The 19,828-nt window shown below is 39.5% G+C and overlaps 1 long non-coding RNA gene across 3 annotated transcripts in view; it reads right to left on the bottom strand.

The window, feature by feature from the left end:
* The window catches only part of LOC138147527 (uncharacterized), a 98,891-nt gene that overhangs the window by 51,670 nt on the left and 27,393 nt on the right, over positions 1-19,828 (bottom strand). For all 3 annotated transcript variants that reach the window (XR_011164832.1, XR_011164833.1, XR_011164831.1), the window contains exon 2: positions 5,359-5,453. This is a non-coding gene — a long non-coding RNA (uncharacterized lncRNA). The remainder of the gene's footprint in view (positions 1-5,358; positions 5,454-19,828) is intronic.

The raw sequence follows: 19,828 nt of genomic DNA, 5'->3' as shown, positions 1-19,828 counted from the left end.
GAAAGAAAGAAAGAAAGAAAGAAAGAAAGAAAGAAAGAAAGAAAGAAAGAAGGGAGGGAGGGAGGGAGGAAGGAAGGAAGGAACCTAAGAGAGTAACTACAAAGAAGGAAGGATAGTAGTGGTTGAGATACCTAAAATTTCACAGGAGACAACATCCAAGAAAGGAGCCAGTAGTAAAACCCATGGCCACAAATGTCTACACATAAATGTCCAAAATTTAGCAATAAATGACAGGAATGCTAGGTCTTAATGTAAGGAGGCAAATTTGACCTTAAATGTATCACTGGGACTTTTTGGAATGAAGGCTGTAACTGGTCCATTGCTCTGGATGAGTATACCTCTGTCAAAAGGAATGGCATAGGTAAAAGTGAAGTTGGATAGTAATGTTGCTTATTAAGAAGTATACCCATAAGGAAATCTGGGAATGGGGGAGGGGAAGCACAAGAGAATATTTAGTTACAGGTCAATGGAATGAAAAGCAGAAATGATTTTTTATCATTGGAGTATGCTACAGACAGAGCAGAAAAGAAAACAGAAATAACTCAGGAGTTTGGGAAGCAGATCGCAAACCTGGAACAAAGGCATGATACTGTAGTGATGAGGAACTTCCGTTTTCTAGACATCTGCTTGAGCTTTCTCTGCCAAAAACAGAGCAGCTAATAAAGTTAATAAATTCTTGACTTGCCGTCAAGATAATTTAATCCTTCAAAATGTGATAGAAACAACAAAGGGAAATTCTATTCTGGATCTGATCCTCACTAATAGAAAGAACTATTGTCTGGAGTGAAAGTTAGCAATATTTGAAAGATCATGGAAAATGGGAGAAGTAACACAAAATTGGAGAAGTACAAATGTCATCTTGGTTGTTGAAAAAGGAGTGGGAGGAGGGGAAAAGAACAATCTACAAACTATAGGCTAATTAGCTTTACTCAATTCCTGGGAAAATTCTAGAACATACCACTTAAGATAGTTGGGGGGCTAGATGGCGCAGTGAATAGAGCAGCAGCCCTGGAGTCAGGAGAACCTGAGTTCAAATTCGACCTCAGACACTTAACACTTATTAGCCATGTGACCTTGGGCAAGTCACTTAACCCCAACTGCCCTGCCTTCCCCTATAAAAAGCAAAAAAAAAAAAAAAAAAGATGATGGTTGGTGAACAGGTCATGCCAGACTAACCTAATTTCCTTTTTTTGATAGTAGATATGAAAGAATGCTATTTATATAAATATGCAGATTTTAGCAAAGTTTTTAATTAAATGTCTCATTTTCATTCTTCTTAGAGAGAAGATGGAGAAATAGGATTATACAATAATACAATTAGATGGATTCAGAATTATATGGATAGCCAAACTCCAAGAGTTGTTGTGGAGTAACCCAGCAATTTATGCTTGGCCTTGTCCTTTTTAACATTTTTATCAATGACTTGGATGAAGCATGGTAATCTTGTTCATTAAGTTTACAAATAGTACAGATCTGGGAGGGTCACTGGAAATATGTCCCTAAATTTGAATGGTTGTAAGTGGAAGGAGATTGGAAATATTTTATCAATTCAAGAAAAGAAGTGGTTCTGAAGGTGTGGAATGAGAAAGCATTAGTGAGCAATCAAGCATCCTCATACCCTCTTTGAGAGTCATGGAGTGCTAGGGTTTGGTGACCCCACACATGAATTGTCATAGTTTTCATCTCATCCAATGGAAAATAATCCCCACCAAAATTTGTTTCTTACTGCAAACATGAGTTGGCCGGGTTTTGTGGTGGTGGTGGTTGTTGTTTCGTCACAGTTTTCACTCCTCATGGATGGGACAAGTCCTAAACTGGCTTTAGATCCAGTCCTCTCTTTCCTACCTCCACCTTCCCTTGAGTATCATTAGTGATGAGATGTTGCTGCTGAGAATAACACAGCTAGCAATATGATATAGCTTGAACTTTGGACTAGAATCTAAGAAAACCCTAACAAATAACCATACCAGCATTTCTTACATAAAATGGAAACAGACACATGCCACTAATTACTTTTTATCCTTCCAATAAATATAGTTGATACCAAAGCAAAGCAAAGGAAACGAAAGTCAAATCATTCATTTGCAACACTGTCATTTTTAACAACTTGGAAAAATAAACTTTGAGTCACTCTTCCAATTAGCCTGTCCCTTGCTTTTTTTAAAGTCTATTTACAGTTACAGGTTAATAATGCCTTTGAACTTAACACATCACCAGAAACAATATGATCAAGGAAGCAATCCAAGTTAATTTCTTTAGTTTGGGGTTTGTTTGTTACTTGGTTTGGGGAATTTTTTTTTTTTTAATGAATAGGCAGGGGCGGCCAGGTAGCACAGTGAGTAACAGCACCAGCTCCAGTGTCGGGATGACCTAGGGATCGAATCCCGGGCTCAGACATTTAGAATCCACACAGAAACACCTGGCCATGTAACCTTGAGCAAGTTACTTAACCCCAATTGCTTAAAAAATTTTTTTAAAAAACTAAATGAATAGGCAGCATAAAGCAGCAATCCTCCTCCTTTGCAAATCCTCCCTTCTCTGATTCTTTTATGTGTTCTTCTGATCTTCTCACTGGACTAGGAAGCTAGAACCAGTGACCCACCTCCTTCCCAGTCTGAACTTCCTCCAGAAAAAGTTTGACTCATTTTCTAAGAGAAGTGAATAGAGCATGAATTCCTCAAGGAGGAAGACAAGTTCCAAACTGATCTTATTAGCTTACAGGACCCTAAGCAAGTCATTCAACCTCTATTTACCTCAGTTTCCTCATCTGTAAAATGTGGGTGATAATGTTTGCCTCACAGGATTGTCGTGAGGATCAAATGAGTTAGCATGTGTAAAGCACTTTGTAAACCTTGAAGTTCTATGCAAACATTAGCTATTGCTATTATTAGTACTTTATTATACATATTAAACCTGTGTCCTAGCAATAAAATTCTGGCTTTAGTGAGCTAGGTTCATTCAATTTCGGAACTTCTCACAAAAGTCTCTTTAGTACCTTTGGCTTTCCCCTGGGAGCATCACAATTTAGTTCAACTCTAAGCTTCTACAGAAAAAGATAAAGAGTTCTCAATCCTTCTGCAAGTACTCAGACTAACACAGCAGCAAGTATAGGATAGACTTAATTTGATCCTAATGAAAACTAAAGGCACAAAACCTGAGTCCATAATCAGTCAAAATTATTATTCTCTTTTCAGTAGGCAGCGAAGTGGTTCAATGGATAGAGCATTGGGCCTGGAGTCAAGAAGACCTGAGTTCAAATCTGGCCTCACTTTATAGCTTGGTGACTCTGGGCAAGTCACTTAACCTCTCTTTACCTTAATCTACTAGGAAAGTAAATGACAAAGCGCTCCAGTATCTTTGTCAAGAATCCCACAATAGGGTCACAGATAGTCTGAAATGATTGAATAACAATTCTAGTATGCAAAGGAAAATACTCAGAGGTACTAGGGCATCAAGCGAACTGCTTGAATACTATGAACCCTGTACTCTCCAGCATAGTTATCCTGCCTGCACAGTCCTTCTGACATGTAGCAATACTTTATTGTTGAGATTGTAATTGACTCCAACTAGTTGGGATCATTAGAGAATCAACTCCTTCCCTAGACCTACACACTCTGCATGGATCATAGTACAAATAAAAGGTAAGATACTCATCCATATACTGCTTCAATCCCTTGCTGCTTCTCAGCTTGTGTCCTTCTTTATTCAGGAATTGCTCCTTTTGTTTCTGGTCTTAGTCTTATCCAGAAACATACCCCCTTATGTCTAGGAGTTTTGGTCCGAGATCTCAAAACCATCCAGGAATTCCTCCTATGTTCAGGCACTATTCAAATGCCTAAAACGTCCAGTTTGGTCCTGACTTTTGTTACCACTCTACCAGTGTGTCCTTCCACTGCTAAATGGTGCCATCACCTTCTAAGACCACATGGCTTCTGGACGACATAGGAGTACAAGATTTTCTCCAGGGAACTGACATCCATATGTTTCCAACCAACTTTTCTTTGCCCATCTAAACTCTGGTTTTCTCCATGTCTCCACTGGTATCTGTCTATTTTAAAGACTAAATTCAAAGATATAACCCAGGATTATTACCTGCCATAGGACTGAATAAATAATTCTCAAATATGGTGTTAATGAGAGTGTTTATACTTTATATAGGGAGGTAACTTCAATGCCAGAACAAAGCTCCCATTCTTTGACTTTGTTGATGTTGTTAATATAGAATTAACCTTTAAAAAAAGAAGAAAAAAAAATTAAAAAAAGAATTAACCTTAAAAAAAGAAGAAAAAAAATTTTTTAAATAAAAAAAATTAACCTTGGATTTTACATATATACATATATGTGTGTTTGTCATATACACATATATGTGTTGGTCGTACCTACATAAAAGTGTATGTAGTTGGAAAACATTTAATTTCAAAGACAAATTAAATTATTAAATTGTTAAAAATTAATAATCATGATTTGAGTACATAAACAGAGGTTTTCCCCCTGTATCTAGGGCTTACTCATTTAAAGATATGAAAACTCAAAGCACAAATCATAGAAACAGTGAACAATTATGTGAAAAGGGAATGATAACAATGAGACAACATACCAACATTTCTGCACTGTAACTAAATCAGTCCTCAGAGGAAGGAATATCACTTTGAAAACATTGATTAACAAAAATAGGGGTAAAAAGAGGTCAATGAAATGAGAATTTAGTTTGAAAAACCTAGAAAGTCAACAAACAAGCAACCTCCCTGAAAATACAAAAAGGAAATATTGACAATTATCAGAAAAAGAGATAATAACAGGGCGTGAAATAAAAGACTACAGAAATAATAAACAAAACCTGGTTCTTGGAAAAAACTATTAATAAAGCCTTTTTTTTTGCTTTCTGGAGGGCAATTGGGGTTAAGTTACTTGTCCAAGGTCACATGGCTAGTTTTTTGTGTTAAGTGTCTGAGGTCGGATTTGAACTCAGGTCCTCCTGACTCCAGGGACTGACTCTATTCACTGTGCCACCTAGCCACCCCTAAATCCTTTTTTCTAACCTGATCCAAAAAGGGAGATGAAAATAAAATTATCAAAATTAAAAATGAACAAGGTGAGCAGAGAGTGAAACAATTATACACAATAGGTGTATAGAATTGTTTCTATATACACAAAAGGTGAAACAATTATACACAATAGGTTCTAGCATAGAATACAAAGGCACTGGACTCATTTTCCCAAATCCCACTTACACTAACAGGTCAGGTCCTCAGACAAAGCTGCTGTTCTCAGTGTTCTATGGTTAAACATGAGGGATTTTCTTTCTTTAGTTCTGTGGTTTATGAACTCCTATCCAGTGTGTTCCCCAGTATCACTTACCAGTTAATATCGCCTCAGTCTTGTTGTTGTTGTCGTTGCTCATCCTTCATTCTTGAAGAGGACAAATGACATCATGAAGGAGACATTTTGTCTTGCTAGTAAATTGAATACAAGAAAGGCACAATGTCATCATCTTCACTCTTTCCTCCAAAGTCATTGAAGTTCAGTGGCACAACAAAGGTCAAGATGACTGGCAATGGCCCTGATGCAGTGGGTGACATTGAACTTTTTAAATTAAGGTCTTCCCTGGGTCTCAGTTTGTCTGAGGCAACACCCATTCAATGACTGAGTTCTAGGCAAGAGTTGAGATGAAAGATGGCTGCTAGTTACTCCTGTGCTACAAGTATTCTCTAAGATTGATCCCACTTTCCCCTATGCTCTTGTAAGAGATCATGCCTCTGACTTGGTAGGGTATATGTTCTGTGCTATTGTTATGATTTTAACAGTAATAAATCTCCCTAACTAAAAGTTAATTAAGTCTGGTTGACTAATTGACAATAACTGATATAATCATGGGCTGAAACATACTGGTAGAGAGGCTCATGAACAAAGCTTCATAAAGCAATCCCTCAACCACTCCCATATACTCTTAAAATCCTAAAGGAAGATATAGTAGCCACGCTTAAAGACTGAGTCTGCCAGTATGTGTCAGGTTTGGGAGTGTCTTTAGAGCCAGTACTGCACCAGGAACTCTTTTTTTTCTCTGTAGAAATCTGGATTCTGAGATCACATTAAGAATTCAAAGGAATTAAAAAATTTAGCCAGTTCTCTGTTCAGGAACTTGGGACTTAAGAACAGTGAATTTGAATTCTCTTCTTAGGTTTTATACAAGTATTTGACTTCTGCTGCAAGCAGTCATTACTGCCCCTGGTGGGCAGGGTTGGGAGGGGGGGAGAAATAACCCCTTTCCTCACTTGTTTCCTCCCTCTTTCTGGAAGAAAATAGCAAGTCTTCAAGAGGTCACCAGAGAATATGACCAGCTTGCTTTTTCATAGGTTGGAAGGAGGAAGATCCTCAATTAGCCAATCGCTAGGAGTTTCTGTTTCTGATCCAAACAATAGCTCACACCTTGTAATCTCTTCAGTTTTATCCTTAGATTAGGATTAAATTCTACTTTTTTTTCATGTTCAGGTTTCACTTATTTTAGAAGCACAAAAAAACTGAACATGGGTAAGAGGATGTTCCAACCCCACCTTTCCCAGCACTGGTTTAACTTCTAATCTCCAAAGTGGAGTGGAGTTGCTAGTCCCAGCTAACTCGTTCACAAGTGAGGACATAGACAATAATCACAGCTTTTGACTGGGGTCCAATGCTTCTAATATGTCTATGGGGCAAGGAGGTTAGGGATCACTTTGGTGGGGGCCAAGACAACACAGCATAAGCCATCTACCTCTAGGAGTATTTTGAAACCTGAGTTTGAGGTGGCCCCCTGGGCAGAAGAAGGAATGTGTTAGTTCATTCCCCCAAGGCTTAAGGAACATAGAAAGAGGTATGGCTGGGGAATCCTACTCCCATGGACTTTTAGATCAAAGACTCCCAATACTTAACGTATCGCCTCACCTTTTTTAGATGATACCATGGGATAGACATGGGTCTCTTTCTCTACTATCCAGCAGCTACTATCCCTAATATCATGAGATTCTAGACTGGGTAGAATGATATAATCTGGAGGTGCAGTGGGGAGAGACAGGACCCACAGAGCATCCACAGTTGAATCTATGTAGGCTTGAGATTGCCAACAATGTTGGCCTTTACAGGACAGGATGAAGACTGGCTTTACTGTCCCAGGACTATTTGAAATTTTGAGTTCTACATTTTTCTCCCTCTCTTCCTTCTCTACCCACTCCCCAAGACAGCCAATTACATATTTGGAATATTTGTCAGGGAGATAATAAAATTAGTAGCCTGGACAGGTATAATGACATCACAAGAAAATGAGACTTGCCTTGCAGTATCAAAGGCATGAGTTGCCCCTGTACAAGTATGTCTTGGCCACATGTTCCCTATGTGCTCATTCCTCTATGTGTGCTTCCTGGCAACATATATTCCCTGTGTATATGTCCCTTCATATGTATCTACTCTTTTCACTGATGCCCTCAATTTATAGGAGAGTTTATCCCAGGTTTGAGAAATAAATATCTTGTTGCTGCATTGATTATAAATGTCATTTCATAAAAATAATTTTCCTTTGTACTGATTGTGTCCTCTGGCTGAATATAAAAGGTAAACACAATATCGGGGACTCAAGATCTATCATTTTTGATGTAGACCCACAGAATACTTTGAATCCAATGAGGGGCCTACCCTCTGAGCTGGTGGGAATGTTCTCAGGTGCCACAAGTAAAATATAACATACACACATATGTGTGTTTATAGATACAAATATATACACAAAGTAATTTCGGGGTCGGGGACCACTAACAATTAAGGGAAGTCATGTCAGTGAAAATTAAAGAATCTTTCAAAGGAGTGGAGACCGAAGTTGTTCATAAGAAGAAGGGGAGGAGCTAGTGGACAGGGAGAGATTAAAGATGATGGAAAGAAATGAAATAAGTGGAAAGTGAGGGCCCTGAGGAATTGAAAGGGAATAAATACTAAAGCAAATGCAGGAAAAATAGTGTTAGCGGGGAGTGAATTCTCTCCCTAGGAGACTGAAGGGCAGAATGAGTGAAAGGGTGTGGGGACTGTCATATATCATAAAGAAGACAGGGTGTAGGAGGGAGATTAGGTTATGTGCCCTCAGTCTTCTCAGTTAAGTAAGAGGTGAGGTCATTGCTGAGACCAAAAACAGAGCTATGGAACTGGAGACTTGAAGAGAGATAGAAAGTCTGTAAAAACTGATAGAAGAAATGCCTTAGGGAGTGCATGAAAATTAGGGCTCCAGAAGAGGACCAGGGCACAGCAGTGCAGGTTAGAATCATTTTTCATCCTCCAGCAGCAATCTGTCTGCTAACTCCCCCACCTTCCCAGGAATCTGCTCCTTCTTCTCTATAAGGCACTGGTGGCAGAGAGAAAAGTTCAAACCCTTTCTCAGGAAAGTGCTATTATAACCAAGTGATCATAATTAACTAGAGGGTGCAGGGACGGCAGCTCTATTTCATGGAAAGGATTTGCAGTCTCATTTGCATTTGAAAAACAATCTCATTAGACTGATGTATTAGATTATAAGAAATCCAGTACTAAAATATTTCAAAAGAATAATAACATTCTCTTTTCTGTGCCTCTGTCTCTCACACACAGAAAAACACACTTTCCCTATCGAAAAAAAAAATTTTTTGGTAAGTATGTGTTAATTGGATACCCCAATTGAAGTTGAATTTTGAAAGCACTAGTATCATAGAATCACAGATACAGAGTTAAAAGGAATCATGGAGGTCATCTGTTCCTACCTCCTTCTTTTATAGTTGAGGAAACTGAGGCTCAAAAGGGTCATAGAAGTAGTAAGAGCTTGATCTGGGATGTGAACCCTGGTCTTCTAATTATAAACCAATTATTCTTTCTTTTGTAAACAATGACTCTCCCAAAAAGACAGATATGGGATGGAATGAGAAAGTTGTGGGATTAATACTGTTTAAAAATGATTTTGTGAAATTGTTCTAATATGTATTTGTAGCAAGGGATGTGTCTCTGTGTTGTTTAAAGAGGGGGGCACGAATAGACATATCTTTACCATTTCCTCCTCCACATCCCCACTCTTCTCAAAGAGAGACTGATTCCTGCCAGGAAGGGGAGCAGGAGATTGGGGCCAGAGGTTGCTCTGGACTGTCCTCAGAAAGAAGGGGTGCCAGGCTAACATTATAGCTGTCCGTTCCTTTAAATATTATTGGTCTAGGAGTTGTAATTTTAAGTTCAAGCTAAATTCCTGATTGCTATTTCTAAGTGGGAAAGGAGGGCCTTAAGGTTTATATCCAAGGCTTAACTCCTTTCCCACCAGATAACAGTTCCAGAGTGAACTCACATAGCAAATAGTAAAGAAATCCATTTATCTAAGTTGATAGCAAACAGAAGTCAGAGAGAGCATACATATGAGAATATATTCCAGATAATACATATTGAATGGGTTTTTCCTTTAAGTACAAGGTAACAGCTCAACTAAGAGAGGGAGAGAGTCCCAAATCTTACTCATGGAGAAATTCTCCAAGCTCTAGTATATAGCGAGCTGTGGATAGGGATATGATGGCGACTGCCACCTCCTTTCATGTTGGTTTCTCCCCAGTCCTCTCCCATTAGCAACCTGAAGTGGGGTTCATATGCTACATATTCTTTCTAGAAGTCAGAAACCAGTTAGATGGTTCAATGAATAGAGCACTGGACCAAGGACTCAGGAAGACCTGAGTTCAAATCAAACTCCAGACCTTACTTGCTGTGATCTTATATGACCCTGGGCCAGTCACTTTGTCTCCCTCAGCTTCCTTATCTGTAAAATTGAGATAATAATAACACCTGTCTTTCAGGGTTTTGAGGATCAAATGAGATAACTGAAGAATTCCTGACACATAGTATGTGCTATGCAAATGTTAGGTATTAAAAGCCCCTGAACCCTAGAAGAGCTCAAAGAGACTGACTAGAGACTGAATCTCTATTCTTTTCCCCCCTTGCCAGCTCCACTCTGTCCCTCACACAGGCATGGGGCAATGATCTCCACCAATGAGGAGAGAATCTAACACCAATGGGCTTTGGGGTTGAGGTTACATAGATAGACAGACAGACAGATAGATAGATAGATAGATAGATAGATAGATAGATAGATAGATAGATAGATAGATTGACCAAGGGCAGGAAAGTGGGTAGGTAGATGGAAAACAGTGACCTTGGGTTCAGTACTTTGTTTCCGTACCTTCCCCCATCCCATTCCATTGCAAGGGAGACACAAAGACCTGGGGTTGAGAAATTGTATTTTGGGAAGAGGCTCTTGAATTCAGAGAGCACTTGGAAGTTTGCTACAAGGGTAGCCTCTAAACAGATGCTGACCTAGTGTAATTTAGCCATTAAGCTCAAGTGCTCCAACAATGTACTGAGGTAGTTTGTAAGTGAGTGATCTCTCCATCACAGAAAGTGTTTGAATATAGGTTAGGTGGTCATTTTTAAAGGAAGTTGCAAAGAGGACCCCTGCACGTGGTGGGAGAGTGGATTAGGAGACCACAAAGGTCTTTTTCAGCACAAAGATTTTATAATAGCTTTAGTTTTCCTATTCAGGGACTATTTTTCTTCTGTTAGCAGCTTTTTATTTCTAGCTCTGTGAAAGGAGATATTCTTTGGCAATGCCTCTTTTGGAAGACTTTAAAAGGTCACTTCAGAAGGTGTTTCTTTCCCAATTTTTTTTGCCTATTGTGAGGATATCTGGTTGAGAACAGCCAAAACAGCTCTGCTTCTGAATCTCTTAGAGAAAGGACCACAGAGGCCATAGAGAGATCTCCACAGAATCTCCAATAAACGGTTACTGAGTCTCCCTATGAAGACCTCCAGGTAGAAGGATCCTATTGCCTCCCTAGACACTTGGGGGAAGTTCATTATAATTTGAAATGTTTCTTCTATATCAAGTCTAAATCTGTCTGTCTATGACTTTTATCCATTTTCCCTAGCACATAAAGTATCATTGATCTAGAGCTGAAAGGGACCTCAGAAACCATCTAACCCATAATGTCATTTTACAAATGAGGAAACTAAGGTGTGGGAAGACTTATCAAGTGCTATCAAGCAAGGGCAGTTAAGTGGTGAACTGGATAGAATGCCAAGCCTGGAGTGTCAGACTGGTGTCAGACACTAGCTGTGTGACCCTGGGTAAGTCACATAATCCTGTTTGCCTCAATTTCCTCATCTGTCAAATGAGCTGGAGAAGGAATGGCAAACCCCTCCAGATCTTTGCCAAGAAAATCCCAAAATGGAGTCACAAAGAGTCAGACGTCACAGAAAAAAAAGACTGAATAGCAACTATGTCAAGCCAGCATCTGTCATTGTGCGACAGTTAGGCCCTTGACTTGTCTTCTGGAACAACAAAAGAGAAATCTCATTCTTCTTCTGTATGTCAGTCTACTTCTTTCTAAAGGCAGGAACTTACAGTCTTAGAGAGTTACTAGGGCACAAAGAGGTTAAGTGATGATCTCAGGGTTACACAGCTAGAATGTGTCAGAGTCAAGACTTGAACCTAGGACTCCCTGACCTATATTGATGATTGCAGACCAGTTTGTCACAAATATGAATTTGGTGGGTAGAACTTTGGGTCTGCTAATCTGCGGCATTTTAAATGAAAGACAAAATAATTTTACAACGTAAATAACATAGTTATACATGTAAATCAGGAAATGTCTTCATATGCAAATTTAAGAACAAAATTTGAGGTGCAATGATTGATCCTCCCCCTGCAGTGCTTATTACTTTAACATAAGAGTTTATAGGATCTTGAATCTAAAAGTTGAAGAGGGCCATCTAGTCTAGCATTCCCATTTCACAGATGAAGAACGTAAAACCCAAGGAGGTAAAAGACCCACCCAAGGAAATACAATATCAGAAGAAGGCATGGATTTCTACCAATGAGGAGAGAACCTGCCATCAATGGGCTTCAGGGCTTGGATTACATATTGTAAATCATCTTGCTACTAGACACATATACACACAGATGTATGTATATGGTTATGTGTGTATATGTATGCATATGGATGTAAGTGTTTATGTATAGGTATATGTATATATAGATATATATATATATAGGTATATACATGGAACCATCAATGTGATGGCTTGACATACTTATAGTTCAGTCTTTTTTTCTGTCATGTCTGACTCTTTGTGACTCCATTTTGGTATTTTCTTGCCAAAGTTCTGGAGGGGTTTGCATGTATGTGTGTACATAGGTACATGTGCGAACATATACAGATATATGTGTATATGTATGTGTGACCAGTTATATATGTTTACTGTGTGTGTACATATGTGTCAGGGTATATGCATATGTTTGAATACATATACATGTGCATGGCCAGTTGTATATGTGTATATATGTGTGTGTGACCAGTTTTATTTATATATACATACAGACACCCACATACAAACAGACAGACAGACAGATTGACTGATTGATTTCAAGGGCAAGAAAATGAACAGGTAGATGGAAGATAACGACCTGGGGTTTAGTACTTTTTTTCTGTATCTTCCCCCCTCTCATGTTCTCTGACTTTAGACTCATCATTCTTTCCATGTGGCATGCTGCCTTCTCCGACTTAATGATTTCGTGTTTGCTGTGATTCAAACACACATGCTTCCTATGTGGGGAATTGTAGCTACAGGTAGGAGCCAGAGCCATAACTAAATCAGAATCTTGCCTCAACATACCAAAGTGTGGTGGGCAGTGACAGTATAAACATCCTTGTAACAACACGGAAACAACTGCTGCCAGCACCTTTGTAACAAAAATAATTAATTAAAATTAAGAAGCTACCAGAGGGCTCCTCCTAGGGAGAAATAACATAGTTATGCATGTAAATCAGGAAATGTATTCACATGCAAATTTAAGAACAAAATTTGAGATGTAATGATTGATTCCTCCCACCCCCCAGCAGCAACCTTACAGTGTCCCAGGATCTCCACCTGTGTTTTTGTTCTAAGGTCTCTTCCCCATAGGGTTTTGTATCTAGAGGTCTCTATCAAATCTTTCTCTATTCCCACCCCACCTCACCCCTGCCCCAACTCGGCTTGATTGAATTGGTCTTAAAAGATTCATTTGATGAGGTATTTGGAGATACTTGACATAGGAGCTAGAATTCCTAGTTATCACTATGCTGGGAGCTGTCCATAGCTGAAACTCATTCTGCATAAAAAGAACCCAGGTTAGTAAGCATCAGGGCTCTAAAAAGATACCATTATGTTGAAATGGATACCACAGTGCTGAACAAGTTACATATGAACTCTTTATACAAGCTTGAGCTTGTTTGGACATTTGGTTTCTTGAACTCTTCACTGACCTTGGACCAAGTTTCCTGTATATTCTTGTATCCTGTCACTACTGTGTTGGCAAACTGTTCTGGATGCAGGACAACACCTCCTCCCTCTGGCTCTGGTTTGCTTTTTATTTCATGCCTAGCTGCTTCCATTACAAATCCTTATACTCTGAATAACACATCTCCTGTTTCTGGTCCCTACCAGCAGGGGCATCTATTCCCCTGTGGGCTGCCTTACCCATACAAGGCCATCGTTCTAACACTGCATAGACTCTTTATTGATTCTAGACAGTTCAGGGAAACCAGCACACATATTTTGAAAGCCATAAAGTGTTTTTCTGGGTTCTACTCATTTCTCAATTGTACTACTACATTACTGAGAGGAAGTGGGGCACAGTAGATAGAAAGCCACCTTTAGAATCAGGAAGACATGGCTCTAGTCTTGTCTCTGAAACCTACTAGCTATGTGACTACAGGCAAGTCAGTGTCCCAGGCAACTTTCCATTTCAAATTCTGAACTACACTATGAAAGATCATCCCATCCCTTCACCAGAAGGACCACTATGAAACCATAGGCTGGGACCCAAAAAATCTGTAAAGAATGAAAGCAAAAAAAAAGAATGAAAGCTAATTAAATGATGATATTCTGCTTAGAGGAAGAGTTATCACAGTAAAATGGAACTGCAGAATGTAAAAAACTAGATAGACCCTTAGAGATCAATCAATAAAGATTTAGTAAACAACCTACCATGTTCCAGGCACTGTGCTAAGTCTGGATCATATGCTTTCATTTTATAGATGAGGAAACTGAGTCTCTGAGAGGTTAGGTGACCTGAACAAGGTCACACAGCCCATAATTGACAAAGCTGACTTGAAGCTAAATCTCTTGACTCCTAGTGCAATGCTCTCTCCACCATGTTATGTACACATATAGGTATATGTGTATATATATATATATATGTATACATGTATATGTGCAAACTGTTTCCTCTTGCAATATATATGTGTGTGTGCATATGTATATTTACACCTATACATACATATAGAGTGTATGAAAGAGAGAGAGAGACAGAGAGAATCATCTCTATCAGTCATCTTTTCACCAGTCACTTTTTTTTCTAGACCAGAGACCATGTCCTGGAAGATTTAAACCCCTCATCTCTGGGACTTCTGCCCTGGGGTCTCTTTGTCCTGTACCTCATGACCCACTGTATCCATCCAGGCTGGCTCCTTCCATGCTTCACTCAATTCCCCAGCCATCTTTTCATCAGCTTCCTTGCCACTCCACATAACTTGCATACTGCCACTTCCTCCTCCTCCTCCTCCTCCTCCTCCTCCTTCTCCTCCTCCTCCTCTTCCCTCACCCTCACTTTCCAGTTCTTGAACCATAATGAAATTAATGTCATCATCACTACTGGTGGGGATTTGTCAGTCTACTCCTCTGAGGTACCACTCATCATTCCTATAACTTTCCAAACCAAAATGGTCTTCCCCAGTTACTACTTCCCTTTATGTGCCATCTTCACCTATTAAAAGGGAAGCTCCTTGAGGGCCAGTACTGATTGTGTTTCTATGTTTGTATCCCCAGTGCTGAGCACAATGTTTGGCATGAAGCAAGTGCTTAATAAAATGTTCATTCATTCATTCATTCATGCATTCATTTATTCATTCATTCATCACACTGCCTGAGGCCATAAACTTTATGTTTGAAACCCTTGTCAGAAACTTATGTTTAATATTGCTCTCTGCTGGTTGTCAACAAACTCCCCTGAACTTGGTGTCCCAGCTACAGCAAGTGCATTGCCCTATGCTTGTCAGAGAACAATCTTTTGAGAACAGGTGGCTGTCCTTGATACTTAAGTGGATTTCCTTCCAAGAGTGAAACTGCACTGTGAGCTTCAGGTTGTTTCCATTCTCCATCTATCATGGTATAATCACTCATGCAGGACCTTCTCCAAGAACCAAGGTTAATTACAATTGCAAAAATGCTTCTAGATTTGTCAGTGTCAGGGCCTTGCTTTCACTAGGTAGCCTTAGTTGGTTGTGGTTGGTCAGTGTGGCAGGCTGACAATTTTCACATTGCCAATTATCACCTAAAAGCAATTTTCACAATTTGCCCTCAATGTCAATTGTTCCAATAAGTAATTCTCCTTCTGCAGTCACTGCTCAATAAATAGCCATTGATTCACTCATTTAACAAATATTTATCAAGCACCTACTCTGTGCTTATGCACGGTGGGAGGTACTGTGTGGGACACAATGTCTATGATATCATCCTGCCCTTGGAGCTTAGAGTCTAGCAGTAGTTGATGAATAAATGACCCCAATTTCCCATGGAAATTACAGAAATGTGCTTCACATCAGCTGGTGGAATAGAAAGGTCACTGATTTGATTGATATTAGCAAGGCATTTTCAAAATGCTTTCCCATTCATTATATCGTGCAATGTTTATGACAACTATGAGAAATAAACAAAGGCTGGAATGATTTTGCCTATTTTAAAAATGAATAAACTGAGGCTTAAAGATCCAAAGTGATCTAACAGATCTAACAGAGGTCACACAGCTAGGAAATAATAAAACTGAGGCTGGAATCCAGGTTCTCTGAATCCCAGTCTAGCACTCAGACCATCATACCATATAGTCTCTTTAAAAAGGAAAAAGAGAGAAAATAGAACACTGGAAAAAAAAGACTGAGATCTTGGATTGGGCAATATGACAGAGATAGCAGAGTGAAAAGTGAATGGGATATGTAGGGCAAAGAGAAAGACAGACCCATGAAACAGGAAATTAATTCAACTCACAAGAGATTGTATTAAGTGCTTTGGAGATACAAAGATGAATGACACATGGTCTCTGCCCTCAAAGAGCTTAGAATATAATAATAAAATAATGAAATGTAAGACATGTACACAAATAACTATGATATAGGTCAGAATGTGATCAGTTCTGTAAGACACGGTACTACAAGAAACAAGGAAACAAATGATTTCAAAGAGATATGCAAAGACTTGCATGAATTGATGCAGTGACATGAGCAGAACCAAAAAAATTGTACTGTAACATCAATACCATAAGATCAAATAATTTTGAAGATGTTGAAGATACACTGTAAAAATAAGCTAATTGAGAGCTGTAATAACGCTGATGAGCACCATAACCTTCCATGATTCTAACAGGGAACCTGCAGCCTCAAGGCCACATGTGACCTTCTAGGTCCTCAAGTGTGGCCCTTTGATTGAATCCAAACTTCATGGGACAAATCCCTTTAATGAAAGGATTTGTTCTGTAAAACTTGGACTCAGTCAGAAGGCCACACCTGAGGACCTTGAAAGCCACGTGTGGCCTCAAGGTCACAGATTCCCTACCCCTGTCTAGAAGATCAATGATGAGGCATGCTATCCATCTCCTTAGAGAGAAGTGGTGGGTTCAGGGTACAGAATGACACTTAAAAAATCAACTAATGATGAAATTTGTTTTTCTTTTTTCCCAGTAGGATAGAGATGGGGAAAACTAAATTTCTGTTAATTAAAAAGGAAAATTTTAATTAAAAAAATAATATGTTAAGTACAAAAAGGAGAGGTCCAAAGTGCTATGAGAAATTTGAAGAGTAAGGATAAAAGGATGTGTTGGAGGAAGGGCTTCCTGGAGGGGGTGACACATGAAGTGGTCCTTGAAAGAAGAGAGGGGTTTCAAAAGCAAGAATGGGGTAGGGTGAGGAGGCTAGGTTTCACAGTGAATAGAGCATCGGCCCTCGAGTCAGGAGGACCTGAGTTCAAATCCGGCCTCAGACACTTGACACAGGAACTGGCCATGTGACCTTGGGCAAATCACTTAACCCCAACTGCCCTCCAAAAAGCAAAAGAAGAAGAAGAAGAAGAAGAAGAAGAAGAAGAAGAAGAAGAAGAAGAAGAAGAAGAAGAAGAAGAAGAAGAAGAAGAAGAAGAAGAAGAAGAAGAATGGGGTAGGGGTGGGGGTAAGAAATCCAATCCAAAAATTCAGGAAGGTATAAGTCAATGCAAAAAGACAGGAGAAGGCAGGTCAAGAATAGGAGGAAGTTGGACGTGTGATGGAAAAGGAAACTAATTGGCCACTATGAGTGAGGGGCAGGTTGAATTTTTCTTTTAGGTTAAACTAAACTTTCTATTTTACCATTCTCAGGTTTACTTCTTCAGTACTTGAAATATTGAAGTAACTTGTAGCTCAAAACCTACAGCCCTGAGCTCACAGATACCTGGTTGTCTTTAGAGACCTCTCAATCATAATTCAATAGTGGTACATTTTCCCCCTACCATGGATATCCCCTGGTAATATCAACAATCACTTGTATCATATATTAAAATGGCCCTTAACTCGCAGGCAAGCAACAAGCTAGCACCGTATGGCTCTCCCAGAAGGAAAAGGCACTTTGTGGAACTGCTGAACAGTTATTTCACTTTCCCCTCTGACCTGCACAATTTCATGAGACTGGATCTCCTGGCAAGCCAAGGTATGGCTTGTTCTTTCTTAGTCCTTCTGGCTACAGCACCTAGTGTTTTCTCCTAATAATATTTATTCTACCCCTGAGAAATGGTGTAGTTGCAAGAAATTCCTCTTCCTGGAAAACCATTTCTGACTTGGGAATCTCATAACTCTTGAATTAATGAGGTAGCCACCAACATTAGAAACATCACTCTTTCAGGATCACAGTTAAGTCACCTATGCTGGTGGGGGGAATCCCCCAAAACAGAAGAGGCAACCAAGGTCTTGAGGGCCAGTCTCAGATTCATCTGCATCAACTCCTTCTAATAGCACTTCCTTTGAGTGCTAACTGTCATTGATACTGGGGGAAGGGAAAAGGAAAGGAGAGAAACCCCCTTCCTCCTTGACTGAAAATTCCAAGGAGAATCTACCTGAGTCCAAGGTGATACATACGAAAGAGAGAGAGAGAGAAGCATTTTTTCTCAGTCTTTTACATGGCCCACTGAAGGGGCCAGTTCTTCATGGCTCAGTCACTACTCATCTACAATACAATCTCCCAGGCATGAGGACCAACGGGCTATCCAACAGTTGTTAGTCACCACATGTCCTTTAACAGGGAGCAAGCCCACATGTGCCACTGAAAGGGAACAAAGTGTGCATGCCCAGCTTAGAAGGAAAGTATTCTAGTCCAATTTCCATTGTTATAACAAAAAGAAGGGTACAAAAAGCAAGTGTGTTTGAGCCCACAGACAGTCAAGTATACTTTCCCCTCTGTCTGGGGACAGAAGTATGGAAAGAGAGGCAAACCAGAGAAGAGAGGGGCTGAAAGGAGACCCCCCCTTTTTGCAGTCTTTTTAAAGATTTACTCAGTAATATTCAAGAATATCCTAGAAAAAGGGTGATATTTTTAATAAAATACCTCAGCCTCAGGTGGGTTGGGAAGTTATATAATAGACAGCCTTATGATGCTATGTATATGTAGGAAGATGTGACTCCTGGTTGGCTGAGAGACCTCTGAGCCAAAGATGTTACATACAGCATAATGTAGAGTGCCTTTAGAGATATTTCAGAGAAGAAAGCCCAGAGGTGGAGTCATGAGGGAAGGAAAAAGAGTTGAGAAGAAACAAACTTTTAAATATCTAGCAAGAGTTCCCTGAGTAGTAGACATGGAAAAAGCTGGCTTGTTAACATGTCTCCTGATTTCCAGTGCCTACTCCCCGCAAAGACTACTAAAAGTGGACTTCTTTAGGGGAGATCTTTCTTACCTTCACTGAATTGAGATTTTATCAAACTCCTGAATCTCGTATCCCATTTTCTCTTGTGTTTTCTATTGTCTACCCTAATCTGCATAACCCTCCCAATTTCTGTTTTTACTGACATTTTGATAAGTAATAATAGCTAACATTTATATAGCACTTACTATGTGCTAGGCACTGTACCAAATGCTTTACAATTATTATTTCATTTGATCCTCACAGCAACCCTGGGAGGTAGGTGCTATTATCCCCATTTTATAGATAAGAAAACCCAGGTAAGCAGAGGTTAAATGACTTGCCCAGGGTCATAGAGCTAGCAAGGTAGGCTGAGGATAGATTTGAACCCAGGACTTAATGACTCTAGGCCTAACACTCTATTCACTGTACCACCTAGCAGCCCTGAATAAACACATTTATTTGCTATCTCTGTCTTTTGTGTAGCAAGTGTTTGATGGGAGGGAGCTAAAGCTATCAGAGACCAAGCTAACTGTACACCTTAGAGCTACTAGGAAAGTGGCTTATATCTTGATCTCCTAAAACAAATTACATTCTTGGACTGCAAATATCTAATATGTAGGAGGTAGATATAATTCTAGCTCAGTCTCTTGATCCTACCTCTTGAAGATCAGAGAGTGAAAGAGTAAGTGGCCAACCACAGCCTTCCTGCTACTGCTCCAAAGAGACAAGTCACAGAATCCCTTGAAGGTGTGAAATGGGGGTATTCAAGATTCTAGATCTTATCTCTCCAAATAAATCTCTGCAATGTGGGCTGACCTGGGTCCCTGAAGCCTCCGGTAAAACTTGTTTTACTTTAATACAG

The sequence above is a fragment of the Petaurus breviceps genome, unplaced genomic scaffold, assembly GCF_028583685.1.
Source record: "Petaurus breviceps papuanus isolate PSGF00001 unplaced genomic scaffold, PetGlider_PUasm1.0 90792, whole genome shotgun sequence".
In the NCBI taxonomy this organism is placed as follows: domain Eukaryota; kingdom Metazoa; phylum Chordata; class Mammalia; order Diprotodontia; family Petauridae; genus Petaurus; species Petaurus breviceps.
The sequence above is the reverse complement of the archived record's forward strand: the minus strand, read 5'-3'. Positions and strand labels throughout refer to the sequence as shown.